This window comes from Bubalus kerabau, chromosome 11 (genome assembly GCF_029407905.1).
Source record: "Bubalus kerabau isolate K-KA32 ecotype Philippines breed swamp buffalo chromosome 11, PCC_UOA_SB_1v2, whole genome shotgun sequence".
In the NCBI taxonomy this organism is placed as follows: domain Eukaryota; kingdom Metazoa; phylum Chordata; class Mammalia; order Artiodactyla; family Bovidae; genus Bubalus; species Bubalus kerabau.
Genome location: NC_073634.1, coordinates 79868354 through 79884595, shown reverse-complemented (window position 1 = coordinate 79884595; position 16242 = coordinate 79868354). Strand labels below are relative to the sequence as shown.

Here is a 16242-nt window from a genome sequence, read left to right as displayed (position 1 = left end):
CCCAGCGATTGAGCCTGTGCTCTAGAGCCAGGGAGTCGCAACTACTGAGCCCACATACCACAACTACTGAAGCCCATGTGCCCTAAAGCCCTCGCTCCACAACAAGAGAAGCCCCTGCAGTGAGAAGCCTGTGCATCACAGCTCGACAGTAGCCCACACAGCAATGAACGCCCAGCAGAGCCCAAAATAGTCAGACAAAACTAAGCAGAAACATAAATGCAATTATTAAAAAACAAATATGGTTGAAGCCAAATGATGGAGGGGCCTTTCCATTGAAAGGAAGTTTTATTTTCAGGTCCTTTATAATTTCTTTCATTTTTCATGGTCTGCTTACTTCATCCTTCAGTATCTACAAATAACCTTGAACATACTATGCAGTAAAATAGTTCATTGTATTCTTCATAGAGAATTAAAATTCATTCATTCTGCAAGGTCTTGTGACCTGAGATACCATGAACTGTAGGGCAGAGATGACTAGACAAGAAATTAGGGGGCAACATTTCTTTCCCTTTTATTTTCTGGGTGTATTTGGATGAGCAATTGATCTGTCTAGATTTCAATTTTATTCCCTAAAATGTTATGTCAATCCTAATTCCAAGACTCTAAGAATCAGGTAGTACCACACAAATGAGATGGTTTATATATTGTTAAGTTTTTATACCGAATTCCCTACTGGACATTACCACTTATAGGTAGTGGAGCTTTTTCAAAGTTTACTCAGAACTCTTCCTTCCTTCTCCAAACTTTCTTCCTCTCTGTGCTTCTTATTATGGTATCTGGTACTGCACACAGAAACCCAGAAGCAATCTTGGGGTATTCACTTTTCCTCAATAATCACATTCAGTGAATCAAGAATTACTATCAATTCTACTACTTAACTTTATCTTGAATCTATCCCTTCTTTCTTATTATTTATCTTTGCAGCCCTATTCTATTGACTAGATTACTATTCCTTGTCTCTGTCTTCAGTTCCGAATTCCTTTAATCCATATTTTTAACAAAGAGTACAGAATGGTCCTTTTATGATGCAAATAGGACCCTTTCATTCTTACTTTAAATCATTCACTGGTTTCTTCCTTTAAGATAAAGTCTAAACCCATTAAAATGTCTCCTAAGACTGTTCTTGACTTTTCAATTACATGATATTCTTTCTGTTTTCCCCAATATGTCCTGCTTTTTCTCACCTGAAAGACTTTGTTCGTCTTTTCTCTCTCCCCGGACTACCTTTTCCCCAGTTAATACCTACACTATTTACTTACTTACCTTGCCAAATCCCACTCTTTTCAGTTTAAATATTACTTCCCATGGGAAGCATCCCCGAATTACCATCCCCTGGCTGGATACCACTGTTGTGTGCCCTCACAGTGTGCTGTGCTTCCTATTAGAGTTATTAATAACAATCATAGTTACTTTTAAAGCATCCTTCTCCTGGACTATAAGCATTATGCAGTAAAGTCAATGCCTGTCTTACTCACCATTGTCTCTCATATGCCTAGCGTAGTTCCCAGTAAACATTTGTTGAATAAGTGGATTGTTATAATTACTCAAATGAAAGTGAAAAATAGTTTCTTCCTTCAAGAAGCTTAAGATCATTAAATATTGACAAATCACTATGACACAAGGCAATGTAGGGTAGGTGAATAATAAGAATAAGGCAGTAATCTTGGTATAGCATTTACTCCAGTCTAGTGCTATACTGGGGCTTTCCGGGTAGCACTAGTGGTAAAGAACATGCCTGCCAATGCAGGAGATGTAAGAGACACAGGTTGCATCCTTGGGTCGGGAAGATACCATAGTGGAAGGCATGGCGACACACTCCTGTATTCTTGCCCGGAGTGGGTCACAAAGAGTTGGATACAACTAAAGTGATTTAGCACACATGCATGCAGGTATTATAATAAGCCATTCATATACAAGCTCATTTCATTCTCACAACAATCCTAAAGGATGTAACTTGACAGTATTCTTATTGTCATTCTCACAACAGACTGAGAAGGGTTCTGGGACTTGCTGATGGCCACTCACCAGTTTGTGAGGGAATGCATTAAAATTCCAAGGATTTATGGCTCTAGACTTCATGTTCTTAACCTTTTATGCTGCCCCGACTCCTGTTACCTCCCTGCCTCCTTAGGAGGGGTTTTAGGTTGCCTGTTTCTCACTCTCTGGCATCCGGGATCCTGCTTGGCTTCCTTGTCCTTGGGGTGTGGTGGTCACACTGAAGCCTGCATTCTGACATTGCCCTCCTGCCTGATGGGGGCCTTGGTGCCAGGAGGGTTCAGATGCAAACCCGGCAGGGTCTCAAAGTAGTTCAAGTAGCACAGGTTGCCAGGGATGCAAAGTACATCCATCAAGTGATGAGGTGGCGCTGTCTTGACCACCATGAATCCAGGTCCTGGCACATTACTGAGCAGAGGTTTAAAGCCCTTTATCAGGGGCTTCTGTGCTGGCTCAGTGATAAAAAAAATCTGTCTGCCAATGCAGGAGACATAGCTTCCATCCCTGATCTGGGAAGAGCCCACATGCCTTGGAGCAACTAAGCCTGCGTGCCACAACTAGTGAGCGTGTGCTTTAGAGCCTGGGAGCCACAGTTACTGAAGCCCATGCACCCCAGAGCCTATGCTCTGCAACAAGAGCTGGCACTGCAATAAGAGGCCCACAGCTGGAGAGTAGCCCCCACTCCCCACAACTAGAGAAAAGGCCACACAGCAATGAAGATCCAGCACAGCCAAATATAAAGAAAGCCCTCAGTCCACCTGTCTGTAATGAGTTGGTGCCGTGGTTCATGAGCTGTGGGGACCCTGACCTGTCCTGCATTTTTATTTTGCACTGGGCCACACAAATTATAGAGCAGACCTTGCTAGGCTGGAAGGGTGACTGATGAATTCTAATTGCTTAGATCCAATCTTTGCACAGAGTAATTACTCAATAAATATGTTGAATGAATGTATACCTGGGTCAGGCTATACCCCTTTCCTACTTCAGATCTCCTGAGGCACCACTGTGGCTAGCAATGAAAAAGAGACACCTTTGATGTCGACATGAAATTTTAGTTTTAAACTCAATTGCACTGACTTTTAATAACTAAGTGGAAGATAGTTTTTGGAACTGCCCCAAATATTAGGATATATATTATCCTAATATCCCAAATTAGGATATATATTTGCCCATAGGAGAACATTTCCATAACATAGTTGGGAACCGCTATGGGAGAAAAGAAAGTTTGTTTGATGTCTGCACCTCCAATATTGTGTTTATAAGCTGGTTAAGAAAAAAAATAATCTTGGACTTCCCTGGTGGTCCAGTAGTTAGGAATCCATCTGCCAATGCAGGGGACATGGGTTTAACCTTTTGTCTGGGAGGATTCCACATGCCACAGAGCAGCTGGGCCCATGCGCCACAACTACTGAAGCCCACATGCCCTAGAGCTCATGTGCTGCAACCAGAGACGTCACCACAGTGAGAAGCCTGTGAACTGCAACTAGAGAGTAGCCCCTATCCGCCGCACCAGAGAAAACCCAAGCACAGCAACAAAGCCCCAGTGTAGCAAAGATCCAGCACAGCATTTTTTAACAAATGATGATCTTCACAGTGGGTGTGTTATGCCTGGGAAGGCAGCAAAACTAGAGCCAAAATAGCTTGGAATAAGATTCTGAGAGAAAGTTAAGGGAATGAGAAAGTGAAGCAAACTGAAAACTGAGTTAGAAATTATTGAGAGAAGATGAGAGGAAAGCTATCATGGGAGATTTTGGAGCAAAGGAGATGGCTGCTTGCATGCCTGAATGCAGGTCAGGATCCTATGGAGACCATTTTTAAGCATACTCTGACATTTCCAAAATATAGAGCATTAAATTTCCAGCTTGGAACCAGGATAGGACACTAATTTTGACCTAAAATTGGGGAAAAGTAGCAATGCTCTGCTTTTCTCCAGTAAAGTTTTCCAGTGCTCAGAGGCTAAGTGTATTGAAATCTTAGAGTTATGGTTGAGAGTCAAATGATTCTGGCAAAGGTGTGCTTTATATTTGTCATAAATTTATTCACTTTTATAATATAATGTGTCAAGATTGTCATCAAAGATGGCTGCCTTTTGTCCATGGCAAGGATGGCAGTTTGCAAAAGCAACAAAGTTAGCAAGTGATAGGTCAAGTGGCATAAGCCCTTGCATCTCAAGCTGCACAGCATAGGCATCTCTGTTGTTGTTGTTTGCTTAGTATAAAGTCTAATATTAACTTGTGCTTAACTTTGGATTGTCTTCACAGAAACTTTTAGGGATCTTGATATCATCTTCACTGGCTATCCTATTTTAGAAAGAAAGAAGATGAACATTCACTGGTTGTGACCTAATCCCCATTGAATCAAATGGGGGGCCCACTATTGCTATTATCTTTCACAAATGGTGCTCAGGTCGGCCGTTACTCTGACTTTCACAGCATCCTACTCTCATAGTCGTGAGTCCCACAGACTAGCCTACTCCTCTTAGCTACTGAGGTGAAATAGGTCTAAAAATCAGACTAAGGAAGAGGCAATGGAAGACCTAGAACTCAAATCAAAGTAATTTTTATATAGTAAGATAACCATGTCAATTAAAGAAGCCATACAAACATTATATAGACAGAAATACATGACCACTGTTACCCAAGAAAAATCAGAATCTTTTGATGTAACCAGAAGTTAATAAGGGTTTCCCAGGTGGCTTAGTTGTCAAGGATCTTCCTGCCAAGGCAGCACACAGGAGACAAGGGTTTGATCTCTGGGTCAGGAAGATCCCCTGGAGGAGAAAATGACAACCCACTAAAGTATTTTTGCTGGAATAATTCCATGGACAGAGGAGCCTGTCAGGGTACAGTTCATGGGGTTGCAAAGAGTCAGACACAACTGAGCAGTTGAGCACACAGAAGGCTAATTTACCATGTTTTTCTTCTCTGGAGGTAAGACTTCAATTTAACCATGTACACATGACCTAGAGAATGCCATTTAAAATATATCAACAAAGGAAACAAATTTTAAAAGATCAATACAATGAGAGAATCAAAATGAAAATAATCATTGGGCAAAAAAAAACTATGAGAATTAAAAGGTAATTGTAATTCTCACAAATATTAAAACTTGTTTATCATCAACTCAAAATAATTTTTAGTGACATCTCAGTAAAAAATTAGAAGGAATTTCAAACATACCAGGTGAATTTCAACAGAAATCTCAAAAGGATTTTTATGGATTTTGACAGGGTATTCTAAAATAATCTAAAAGAGAAAATGCATTATAAATAACCAAAACTTAAAGAAGAACAATAAATGCATCTAAACCTTCCCAAATGTTAAAACATATCATAATCCGTAATAGTTACTGTTGAATAGTACCAGTATAGAAGTAGATCAGCACAGAAATAGAACAGAAATTTCAGCAGTAGGCCCATATACGTATTTTTTAAAAAGGCATTCCTGAATTTGGGATATATAAGCACAATCAGGAGAACAACAACAAAAAAAACCCTTGAAAATCATAAGATGTATTTTATATTAATTAAAATTGTTAATACCTTTATAGGAAATACTTGGAGAAGGAAATGGCAACCCACTCCAGTATTCTTGCCTTGAGAATCCTGTGGACAAAGGAGCCTGGTGGGCTGCTGTCCATAGGGTCACATAGAGTCGGACATGACTGAAGCGACTTAGCATGCATGCATGCATTGGAGAAGGAAATGGCAAACTACTCCAGTGTTCTTGCCTGGAGAATCCCAGGGACGGGGCAGCCTGGTGGGCTGCTGTCTATGGGGTCGCACAGAGTCGGACACGATGAAGCGACTTAGCAGCAGCAGCAGCAGGAAATACTTGCATTTCTTTAAGAATAAAGAGTGAATTAAAACAACTGTGGGGGACTTCCCTGGTGGTCTAGTGGTTAAGAATATGCCTGCCAGTGTGGGGGACATGGGTTCAATCCATAGTCCAGGAAGACGTCACGTGCTGCAGAACAACTAATCCCATGTGCCACAACTATTAAAGCCCATGTGCTGAAAGTATTGAGCCCACACACCTAGAGCCTGTGGTCTGTGATGAGAGAAGCCTCCATAATGAGAAGCCTGTGCACTACAACTAGAGAGTAGCCCCCATTCTCCACAACTAGAGAAAGTCTGCACACAGCAATGAAGACACAGCACAGCCAAAAAAACAAAAAGTATGGAATACAATTTTTGCCCAACATGTGAACAACTGAATTGACCCTGTTAAATGAAATAAATGTCAATTTATCTGATAATTTCTTAAGTAAAAGAACTATGTCAATTTCATATAAAAAAAAGTGTATCACCGTTGGATCATCGAAAAAGCAAGTGAGTTCCAACAAAACACCTAAATCTGCTTTATTGACTATGCCAAAGGCTTTGGCTTTGTGGATCACACAAACTGTGGAAAATTCTGAAAGAGATGGGAATACCAGCCCACCTGACCTGCCTCCTGAGAAATCTGTGTGCAGGTCAAGAAGCAACAGTTAGAACTGGATATGGAACAGACTGGTTCCAAATTGGGAAAGGAGTATGTCGAGGCTGTATCTTGTCTCCTTGCTTATTTAACTTATATGCAGAGTACATCATGAGAAGTGTTGGACTGGATGAAGCACAAGCTGGAATCAAGATTGCTGGGAGAAATAGCAATAACCTCAGATATGCAGATGACACCACCCTTATGACAGAAAGCAAAAAAGAAACTAAAGAGCCTCTCGATAAAAGTGAAAGAGGAGAGTGAAAAAGTTGTCTTAAAACTCAATATTCAGAAAACTAAGATCATGGCATCTGGCCCCATCACTTCATGGCAAGTAGATGGGGAAACAGTGGAAAGAGTGACAGACTTTTTTGGTGGGCTCCAAAATCATTGCAGATGGTGACTGCAGCCATGAAATTAAAAGACACTTACTCCTTGGAAGAAAAGTTATGACCAACCTAGACAGCATATTAAAAAGCAGAGACATTACTTTGCCAACAAAGGTCCGTCTAGTCAAAGCTATGGTTTTTCCAGTAGTCATGTATGGATGTGAGAGTTGGACTATAAAGAAAGCTGAGCGCTGAAGAATTGATACTTTTGAACTGTGGTGTTGGAGAAGACTTGAGAGTCCCTTGGACAGCAAGGAGACCCAATCAGTCTATCCTAAAGGCAATCTGTCCTGAATATTCATTGGAATATTCTAAAGTTGAATATTCTGAAGTTGAAACTCCAATACTTTAGTCACCTGATGCAAAGAGCTGACTCATTTGAAAAGACCCTGATGCTGGGAAAGATAGAGGGCAGGAGGAGAAGGGGATGACAGAGTATGAGATGGTTGGATGGCATCACCAACTCAATGGACATGAGTTTGAGTAAACTCAGGGAGTTGGTGATGGACAGGGAGGCCTGGTATGCTGCAGTCCATGGGATCGCAAAGAGTCAGATGTGACTGAGCAACTGAACTGAACTGAACAAGAGATTTAATATAGTTTTAATACACTTTTCTTTAGTTCTGTAATTTTGCTGATGTGTTAATATCTTAAACGATGATCAGAACTACAGATAAAGTACTGATACAAAGATGTTCTTCTTTTCTAAATAAAATACTCAAAATTTCGATTATAGGAGATTGGTAAAGATACAGGGAATTTAGTCATCTTGTATTAAAATGATTATATATTAACCGAGAGTTTTTCTGGAGATAGATTGGGGCCAAAATATGTGAAACTCTTTAATGTTGTACAAACTCTATGACTTAGGAAATCTACTTCTAGGAATTTACCCTGAAAGTATAATTGAAAAAAATTTTTATCTTAATTTTTATATAAAAGTATGAATCATAGTTCCAATTTTCACTCTATAGAGGGGTTTGTACACTTTTGTTTTAAAGCACCGTAGAACAGAGACCACTGGCTTTATAGACTGTATGATCTTTGCAGCAACTGTTGTTGCTCAAAAACGATTACAGGTGATCTGTAAACAAATAGGCCCGGCTGTGTTCCAGTAAAACTTTATTTTAAAAAGCAGCCTATGATGGGCTGTTCATGGCTCTATTTAATTACAATGTAATCTGTATAAAACAGAGTTTTCTTAAAAAAAATTTGCCCGTGGATGATCTAATCTCCCTAAGAAGCCTCCACTTAGTATATTCAATCTGTTTTAATATTAAGCCTTATATAGCAAATTAAATATTATTTTAAAATAATGTTTAAAATTTGGGAAAAATGCTAAAGAAGTTTCCATTTTCTTTGTCTATCCCATACTCCTGATTTACTTGAAAATGCATTTTGGAAAATGGCTTATGTGATCTCTTGCCTATATGGCAAAAGAATGCTCAGACTTAAATGTGACTCCCCAGATCTGCTATGAGGTTGGCTTCAGCCACATCAATTTGGATGTGTTTGGACAGACCACTCCAAAATTCAGTGACTTGAAACAAAAACTGAAAGTTAATTTTCATAGCTCTGTGGATGAATTGAGCTCAGACAGTGGTTCTATGTTCAAATCTCTCAGGGTTGCAGGTATACTGCTAGAATCATCTAAAGACTGGTCTGGGCTGGATATTCAAGATAGCAACTGATGCTATCCATGGACGAGAGTTCATTTCATGTTTCCAAATGAAAAGCCCACATTTAACCTCTCCATGTGCCCTGGCTTTCTTATGCCTGGTGTTCCAAGAGACCTTCATGGAAGCCTTTAGGCTTTTAGTGATTTAGCCTCAGAAATCCCAAACATTACTTTTACTCTGTGCTATTGGTCAAGCAGGTGCCAAGAGAAATTCAGATTCAAAGGGAATAGAATCACAGACTACTTCTCAAAAGAGGAATGCCATGCATGAAAAAGACATAGGTTATGGCCACTTCGAACATAGCTGTCACATATACATTGGATTCTGCTGGCATCTACTGCTGATGCCTTTAGCTGATAGTACACAAATCAATTTCTTCTTATTCAATGAAATCCTAACAGTCTCTCTTTGCTAACTCAATGGCCATTCTGGTCTCATTCAGGTCCTATTTCTGATTCTATGCCATTGCTTCCACCTTGCAATCTACCACAGAAATTCATTTCCAGTTTATGTTGTAAGGTCACCTTAACACTATCATGCAGCGTCCATGCCACTTAAGAATTAAAGAGAAAAACAAACCAGAACCCTCACTTTTGGACACAAAACATCATCCATTATTTACACAGGCCTTCTTCATTTTTGTTGTTGTTGAGTCGCTAAGTCCTGTCTGACACTTTGCGACCCCATGGACTGTAGTCTGCCAGGCTTCTTGTCCATGGAATTTTCCAGTCAAGAACACTGAAGCAGTTTGCCATTTCTTTCTCCAGGGGATCTTCTCAATCCAGGGATCAAACCTTTGTCTCTTGTGTTTCCTGCATTGGCAGGCATACTCTTTACCACTTCAACACCTGGGAAGCCACCTGGGAAGCTTTGGTGTTTAAATAGGACCAAATGTATAATAGTTGTATTCTGAGTCCCCCATTTTAAAAAGTTAATACGACACATTTTGATCTCTTTGAGTTAAAGTCTGATAAAGAAATATGAGGACACTTATGTAATCACACACTTCCTCCATGGCCTTCTTATGGTTCCATAATAATTGAGGACAAGACAGTTGCTTGTCTTGTTCTCTCTTTTGCTTTCTTTACATCATGTTCTCCTTCCTGACTTGGGTAGGAAATGGCAACCCACCCCTGTATTCTTGTGTGGAGAATTCCATGTTCAGAGGAGCCTGAACAAGGGTCACAAGGAGTCACAAAGAGTCAGACAAGACTGAGCTCATATGCACAATGCAAACAACATTCCTTCCTGAATCCATCTTCGTGGTTAAGTGTTGGTGAAGGTAAGTGTATCATCTCTGATCTAAGTGAGAGGATAAATATGACCTCATAAATCAATAAATCAAAGGAATTTCAAGCATCTTCTTTCTATATTTCTTGCCAATTGTCATGCTAAAATATCATGACTTTCTTATTCTGGGACTATAAGAACATCTAGGCTTTTAATTGAAGCTTGAAGGCAAGAGAAGGGGACGACAGAGGTTGAGATGGTTGGATGGCATCACTGATTCAATGAACATGAGTTTCAGCAAGCTCCAGGAGTTATATCCTGGGAATATAAGAACATCTAGCTTTTAATTGAAGATTGAAGACAAGATCGAAGGCAGGAGGGGAAAGGGATGACAGAGGATGAGATGGTTGGATAGCATCACTGATTTGATGGACATGAGTTTGAACAAGCTTCAAGAGTTGGTGATGGACAGGGAAGCCTGGTGTGCTGCAGTCCATGGTGTCTCAAAGGGTCAGACACGACTGAGCGACTGAACTGAGGCTTTTAATGATTTAGCCTCAGTAATCCCAAACATTACTTTTACTCCATTCTATTGGTCAAGCAGGTACCAAAAGAGATTCATATTCAAAGGGAATAGAATCACAGACTCTAGGGAATATAAGAACATCTTTTATGTTCAGATCTGAAGTTGTATGCTGACACTAGGTTAGACTACCAGATTAAAAAGAAAAATAACAGAAAGTAAGTAAATATCCATCACAAAGGAATGATTAAGTAAATAATGGTACAGCTACCTGATGGAACATTTAAAGATTTTTAAATGCTATTTACTTAAGAAGAAGGAAAAGAATGAAGAGTGTTAATAATTCAATGTTGAGTTTAATAGTCTATGTTTGCAATGGAGAGGCATTGGCTTTATAAAAAATAATATTTATTTTGTTTCCACTTGTACCTTCTCCATTTATGCTTATATTCTGTACTCTTAATTAGAAATGACTCCTAATGCTCCGTCTTTGTTCTTTTCCAGTGTCTCCCTCAGTAATGGTACTCAGTTTCATGACAATGGCTGCCATATTTATGAAAAAGTTTCCAAGATTCAGCCTGTACTCTGGCTGCTCTTTTATGCTTCAAATCTTTGTAACTGTGTGCCTGCAATTCCTTTTGAAAATCCCATCTTTTTGACCAACTTGTGCCAAACCAGAGCTATCATCTTTCCATCAAGACTGACATCTCTTTGTTCTTTTCCTATTTCTCTCAATAGTAATCTATTTTCCCCATTTCACAGAATGTATGGTCTGTAATAGTTTTTGACTCATCCTCTCTCACTCTGATCTCCAATATCTATATCTGTATCACAGACACTGTCACCTACCCAAAGCCACCCCCTTTCCTTATTTTTGACAATAGGAATGGCTTTTTTTTTTTTTTTTTGCAGCATCAGAGTCACCTTCTCAAGTTTCAATTTCTAAATCTTAAAAAGTATAAAGTAATTTCAGTTATTTCACTTTTCTCGCTATCAGTGGTTAGGACTGAGCATATGATACAATTCTGGAACTGAGTTCTAAGGGGATATTTGCTGAGGAGTATCCTAGGAAACCTTTCTTCAGTCTTAAAAAGTGACATGGGGACTTCCCTGGTGATCCAGTGGTTAGAACTTCTCCTTCCAATGCAGAGGGTGTGGGTTTGATCCCTGACTGAGGAGCTAAGACCCCATGTGCCTCATGGCCAAGAAACCAAAACATAAAAGAGAAGCAATATTGTAACAAATTCAATAAAGACTTTAAAAATGGTCTGCATCAAAAAATGAAAAAATGACACAAATAAGGGACACTGTTTCTTCCTTTGTGGGGAAGGAGATTCCATAGATATTATTGTACGAGAATGTAATACTTACAGCCGTGACAGCAATATTGAGAACATGTGGGGTTAAGCCTGACGACAAAAAAGTTCACCTTTGCTGAGGATGACAAAGGGGAAAAATGGAAAAAAAAGTTGAACCTTGTATGAGCTACCGAATTAAGCAAACCTTTGCATAATTTTGACTCATTTTTTTCCCTCAATTAATTTAGTAACAAGACCTTTAATTATGTAGACAATTCCAGTGCTGTGGGAAGACAATTAATATTCATTACAATGTAATTCAAGCCTTCGCTCTGCTCCTTAAAAGTTGTGTGACTTTAGGGAAACTACTTTGTTTCTATCAATTTCTGCATCATTGAATAAGGGACTATATTACACACTTAGTTGTTCTAAATACAAGATAAAATGCACACAAAATAACTTTGATAGGGTAAAGCATTGTATCAATATAAAATTAATATTTTGTCTTTTGAGTTTGATGACTTTTTGATTGTTTGAGTCACTTTTCCAATGTTTGTTTAGGACTTGTTTAGGACTATAAGTTAAGCATTAGTTACTCAGTCATGCCTAATGCTTTGCAACCCCATGGACTGTAGCTTTCCAGGCTCCTCTGGCCATGGAACTCTCCAGGAAAGAACACTGAAGTGGGTAGCCATTTCCTTCTCCAGGGGATCTTCCTGACCCAGGAATCAAACCCATGTCTCCTGTATTGCAGGCAAATTCTTTACCATCTGAGCCATAATCTCTTCTAAGGCAGAGTTCTAAATGTTATCCATGTCTTTTCAGTCTCTAAATCACCTAGTCAACAGGTTAATATTTATAATAATTTCCTTTTGTTGAGAAATGTGGTAAATAAAATATACAGAATTGCAATCAATGACCGGACTTGATTAAATTGGTAAATGTTCAACTCTATGTCATAAACAAAGACTAAACTTGCTTTTAAATTGCTTTTGAAATATTTATAAATAACACTGATAATATCCTACACAATAAAGAATAATTAAATAAATTGCAAACAGTACTTACTTTACACACAATGAAATACTAATAGTAGTTATTTACTAGCAGATAGCCCAATGTCAAATCACTAGGGGAAAAGAAAAAAAAAAAAACTCTGCTAAATAACAGTTTCATCAAAAAGTAAAAAAAACCCTGATAAAAATCTATGTATCAATAATCACTATGAAAATCTTGTACAAAAATTTATGAGATAAAACAAAGGTATAACCAGGGGAGATTTTATAGATTTACATACTCTAATTTTTAAAGCTTATAACATATTTAAACTTAGCTAAGGTTATAAAAGAGCAACACAATAAATCTTATAGCACTAGAAGAAATTAGCTAAAGAAAGAAACATGATTGCAATTAGAAAAAAGAAGTCATAGTATAAATGATTTAGTCAATAACTAAAATTTTAAAAGACTTATATAACAAAATGAATTCTATCAAGGATCATCTGTGAAATGAGAGAGAGAATATATCATTCCTAGCACTATAAATGAGAAAGAAACTATAACCACAGCTACAGAGACATATATCCCAAGATTGAAAACACTGGGATAGGAGTCCTGCACTTGGTTCTGATGTAGAAAATTGCAAAAAAACCTATAGATCTCATCCCAAACATCAAATCAAGCTTGAGAAGCTATCACATCATGGTTTTTGAAAAACCCTCCAGGGTTATAGACACAAATGGAAATGAACTAAACAATAGAAAGTGAGTTTCTTCTTATAAGAACATTGAGAACATTTCTGTCATGCTTGCCAATGTGGAAGAAGGAGGAATCTGCTAAGAAGGGGTAAACCAGCAGAGCACTCATTAGGCTTTGAACTAACCATCTAAGAGCTGACACTCTTTGACAGTGTAGAATCCCAAAAAGCCAGGTCACCAAGCAGAGGTCCATCACATTGCCAACACACTTCTATATACCTACCTTCATGGAGCAACCAAAGAGCATGCTGGAGATAGGGAGCGGTTAGAAGAGTGGGCTGAAAGACCCTTCTTTTGTAGAGTAACAGGGTGAGGTGCAGCTAAAAGAAGCCTGTTGTGAACCTTGAACCTTCTGAGGTTGAGGGTGGAGCAGAAGGGCTGCAAGTGCAGCCCCTACACTGCAGGCCTCCAGCTAAGACAAATGGGGGCTGGAGGTATGCAGGGAAGCTGAGAGACAAATCTGAGAGTAGATAGACCCTAAGTGACACAGGCAGGATAGAGTCTCCTGTGTGATTGTTACACAGCCGTATATGTAAGTAGAATCTCAAAGGTAGTACATTTAAGATGTAGGTACTTCACTGTCTATAAGTTATTCCTTAATTTAAAACACTGCTTCAGAGATTTCCCTGGCAGTCCACTGGTTCAGACTACAAGCTTCCAATGCAGGATATGCAGGTTTGTTCCCCGGGAAACTAAGATCCCAGATACTGTGCAAGTCGCTCAGTCTGAGTGACTCTCAGACCCCATGGACTGCAGCCCACAAGACTCCTCCATCCATGGGATTCTCCAGGCAAGAACACTGGAGGGGGTTGCCACTTCCTTCCCCAATACGCTATGTGGTGTGGCAAAAAAAAAAAAAAGAAAAAAAAACCCAATGATTCTTCAGAAAGAGGATTTTGATTGTGGTATGTTATGCAACATGAAAGGGAAAAAATGTTAGAACTCCCCCAGAAAACCTATGTTTTAGCTTTCTTACAATCAAATATGTCTTTCCCCAAAGATTTAAATATATGACTATTATGTTATTATTTGTAGCAACTTTGAAAAGTAGCTGAATATGACAATCTGTGATTAAGTGCACAAAATTCAGCACAACTTTTTAGCTATCAAACTATGTAGTCATTATACTTGATATTGTAGATGAATACATAGGTAGAGAAAACTTTCTGTTGTTATTGAATTTAAAAATAGATTACAAATCAAGATGTATAGTATCTTGAAAAATACATGTCGAAAACAACCACCAACAGAGATGAAAGGATCTAACCTAAACACTTAATGGCAATTATTCCCTGCTTTTTCCTACTGTGTGTTTGATTTGTTTCTACAATAAGTCTGTATCATTTGTATAATTAAAAACAAGTTATTTTCTCATAAAACAGAAAACACCGTGATAAGTAAGATGAATATCTTAAGGAAAAGAGCTGACCACATTAGCACATAAATTGATGAAGTTGTATGAAATTAATCTATTAATATTATATGTTAATAGTATAATAATTCATGTTAATGGGATGCATAAAATTTTGATCATAATGACACCAGTGGCTGACAAACTAACTTGATAAACTTGAGACAAGTGGTTATTTGAGGAAAAACAAAAAGCAATCTACCTACTTCAGATCATTCATCCAGAATCAATCATATCTTAAAAAAAACTAAAACCATAAACACCAATATAAAATAAGAGGAAAAAAATATAATACTGAAGGTAGGGAAAGGTTCTAAGGATCAAACTAAATGTTGATTTAAAGAAAACTGGGTGGCACTGGTGATAAGGAACATGCCCGCCAGTGCAGGAGACGTCAGACACGTGAATTCCATCCCTGGGTCAGGATGATCCCTGGAGAATCCCATGGTCAGAGGAGCCTGGAGGGCTACAGCCCATAGGGTGGCAAACAGCTGGACATGGCTGAAGTGACTTAGCACACACTGATATATTTGCGAATTGTAAAAACTTACTTACATCTAAAAAGTATAAAATTAGATCTCCAGGGAAAATGTTTTCAATAAATACAATAAAAGGAGTGAAAATTGTACTCTATAAAATATTATTACTTATAAGTTAAACAATGGGATCATTTAATTCACAAAAGAAATGTAAATCAGTATTAAATGTATGAAAACAGTCAACTTTTTGATTAGCAATCAAAAATTCAAATTAAAAATACCTTGAGTTATGCTGGGATTATTAAACTGTCAAAGCTAAAGAAAAGATAATAATAACCTCTGATGAGGGTGTAGGGATACTGATCGTCTCAATCTCTGACAGTGCAATGCAAACTGGGAAGTCTTTCTGGAGAGTGATTTCTGAAAGCTTTGTCACAATCCTTAAAAATATGCATATCCTTTGATCCAGTCACTTCACTGCTAAGAGCTGATTTTTCAGGGGGGTTTGTTTGCAAAGGTAAAAATCTACAGAGCTCTGTTTATCATAGCATTTTCAAAAAATGAAAAACAAACTAACTGTTTACCAAAAAGGGAACTGAGTAAATGTCTTTTGATATATTCTGACCAAACAATGATACAAAACTATTAAAAGTTATTTCATTGTAAAAGTTTATTGTTATTTAAAGATGGATGACAAATAGCTATTGAAACTGAGAAAGTGTTAGTCGCTCACTTGTGTCCGATTCTTTGCAACCCCATGGACTGTAGTCTGCCAGACTCCTCCATTCATGGGATTTTCCAGACAAGAATACTGGAGTGGTTTCCTTCTCCAGGGCATCTTTCAGACCAGGGATAGAACCCAGGTCTCCCACATTGCAAGCAGACTCTTTACCGTCTGAGCCACCAGGGAAGCCCTAAACAGCTATTAAGCAAACAGAAATCATTGCAGAAGTGCTTGAGCAGACTCTGGAGTTCAAATGTCCAGATTTGGTTCCCTACTCTGT

At 38.4% G+C, this 16242-nt stretch overlaps 1 long non-coding RNA gene across 1 annotated transcript in view; it reads right to left on the bottom strand.

Annotated features, from left to right (window-relative positions):
- LOC129623415 (uncharacterized) overlaps positions 1–15618 on the bottom strand; it is a 98482-nt gene extending 82864 nt beyond the window's left edge. Inside the window, exon 1 of the long non-coding RNA XR_008700516.1 lies at positions 15520–15618. This is a non-coding gene — a long non-coding RNA (uncharacterized LOC129623415). The remainder of the gene's footprint in view (positions 1–15519) is intronic.
- Between the last annotated feature and the right edge of the window lie 624 nt (positions 15619–16242).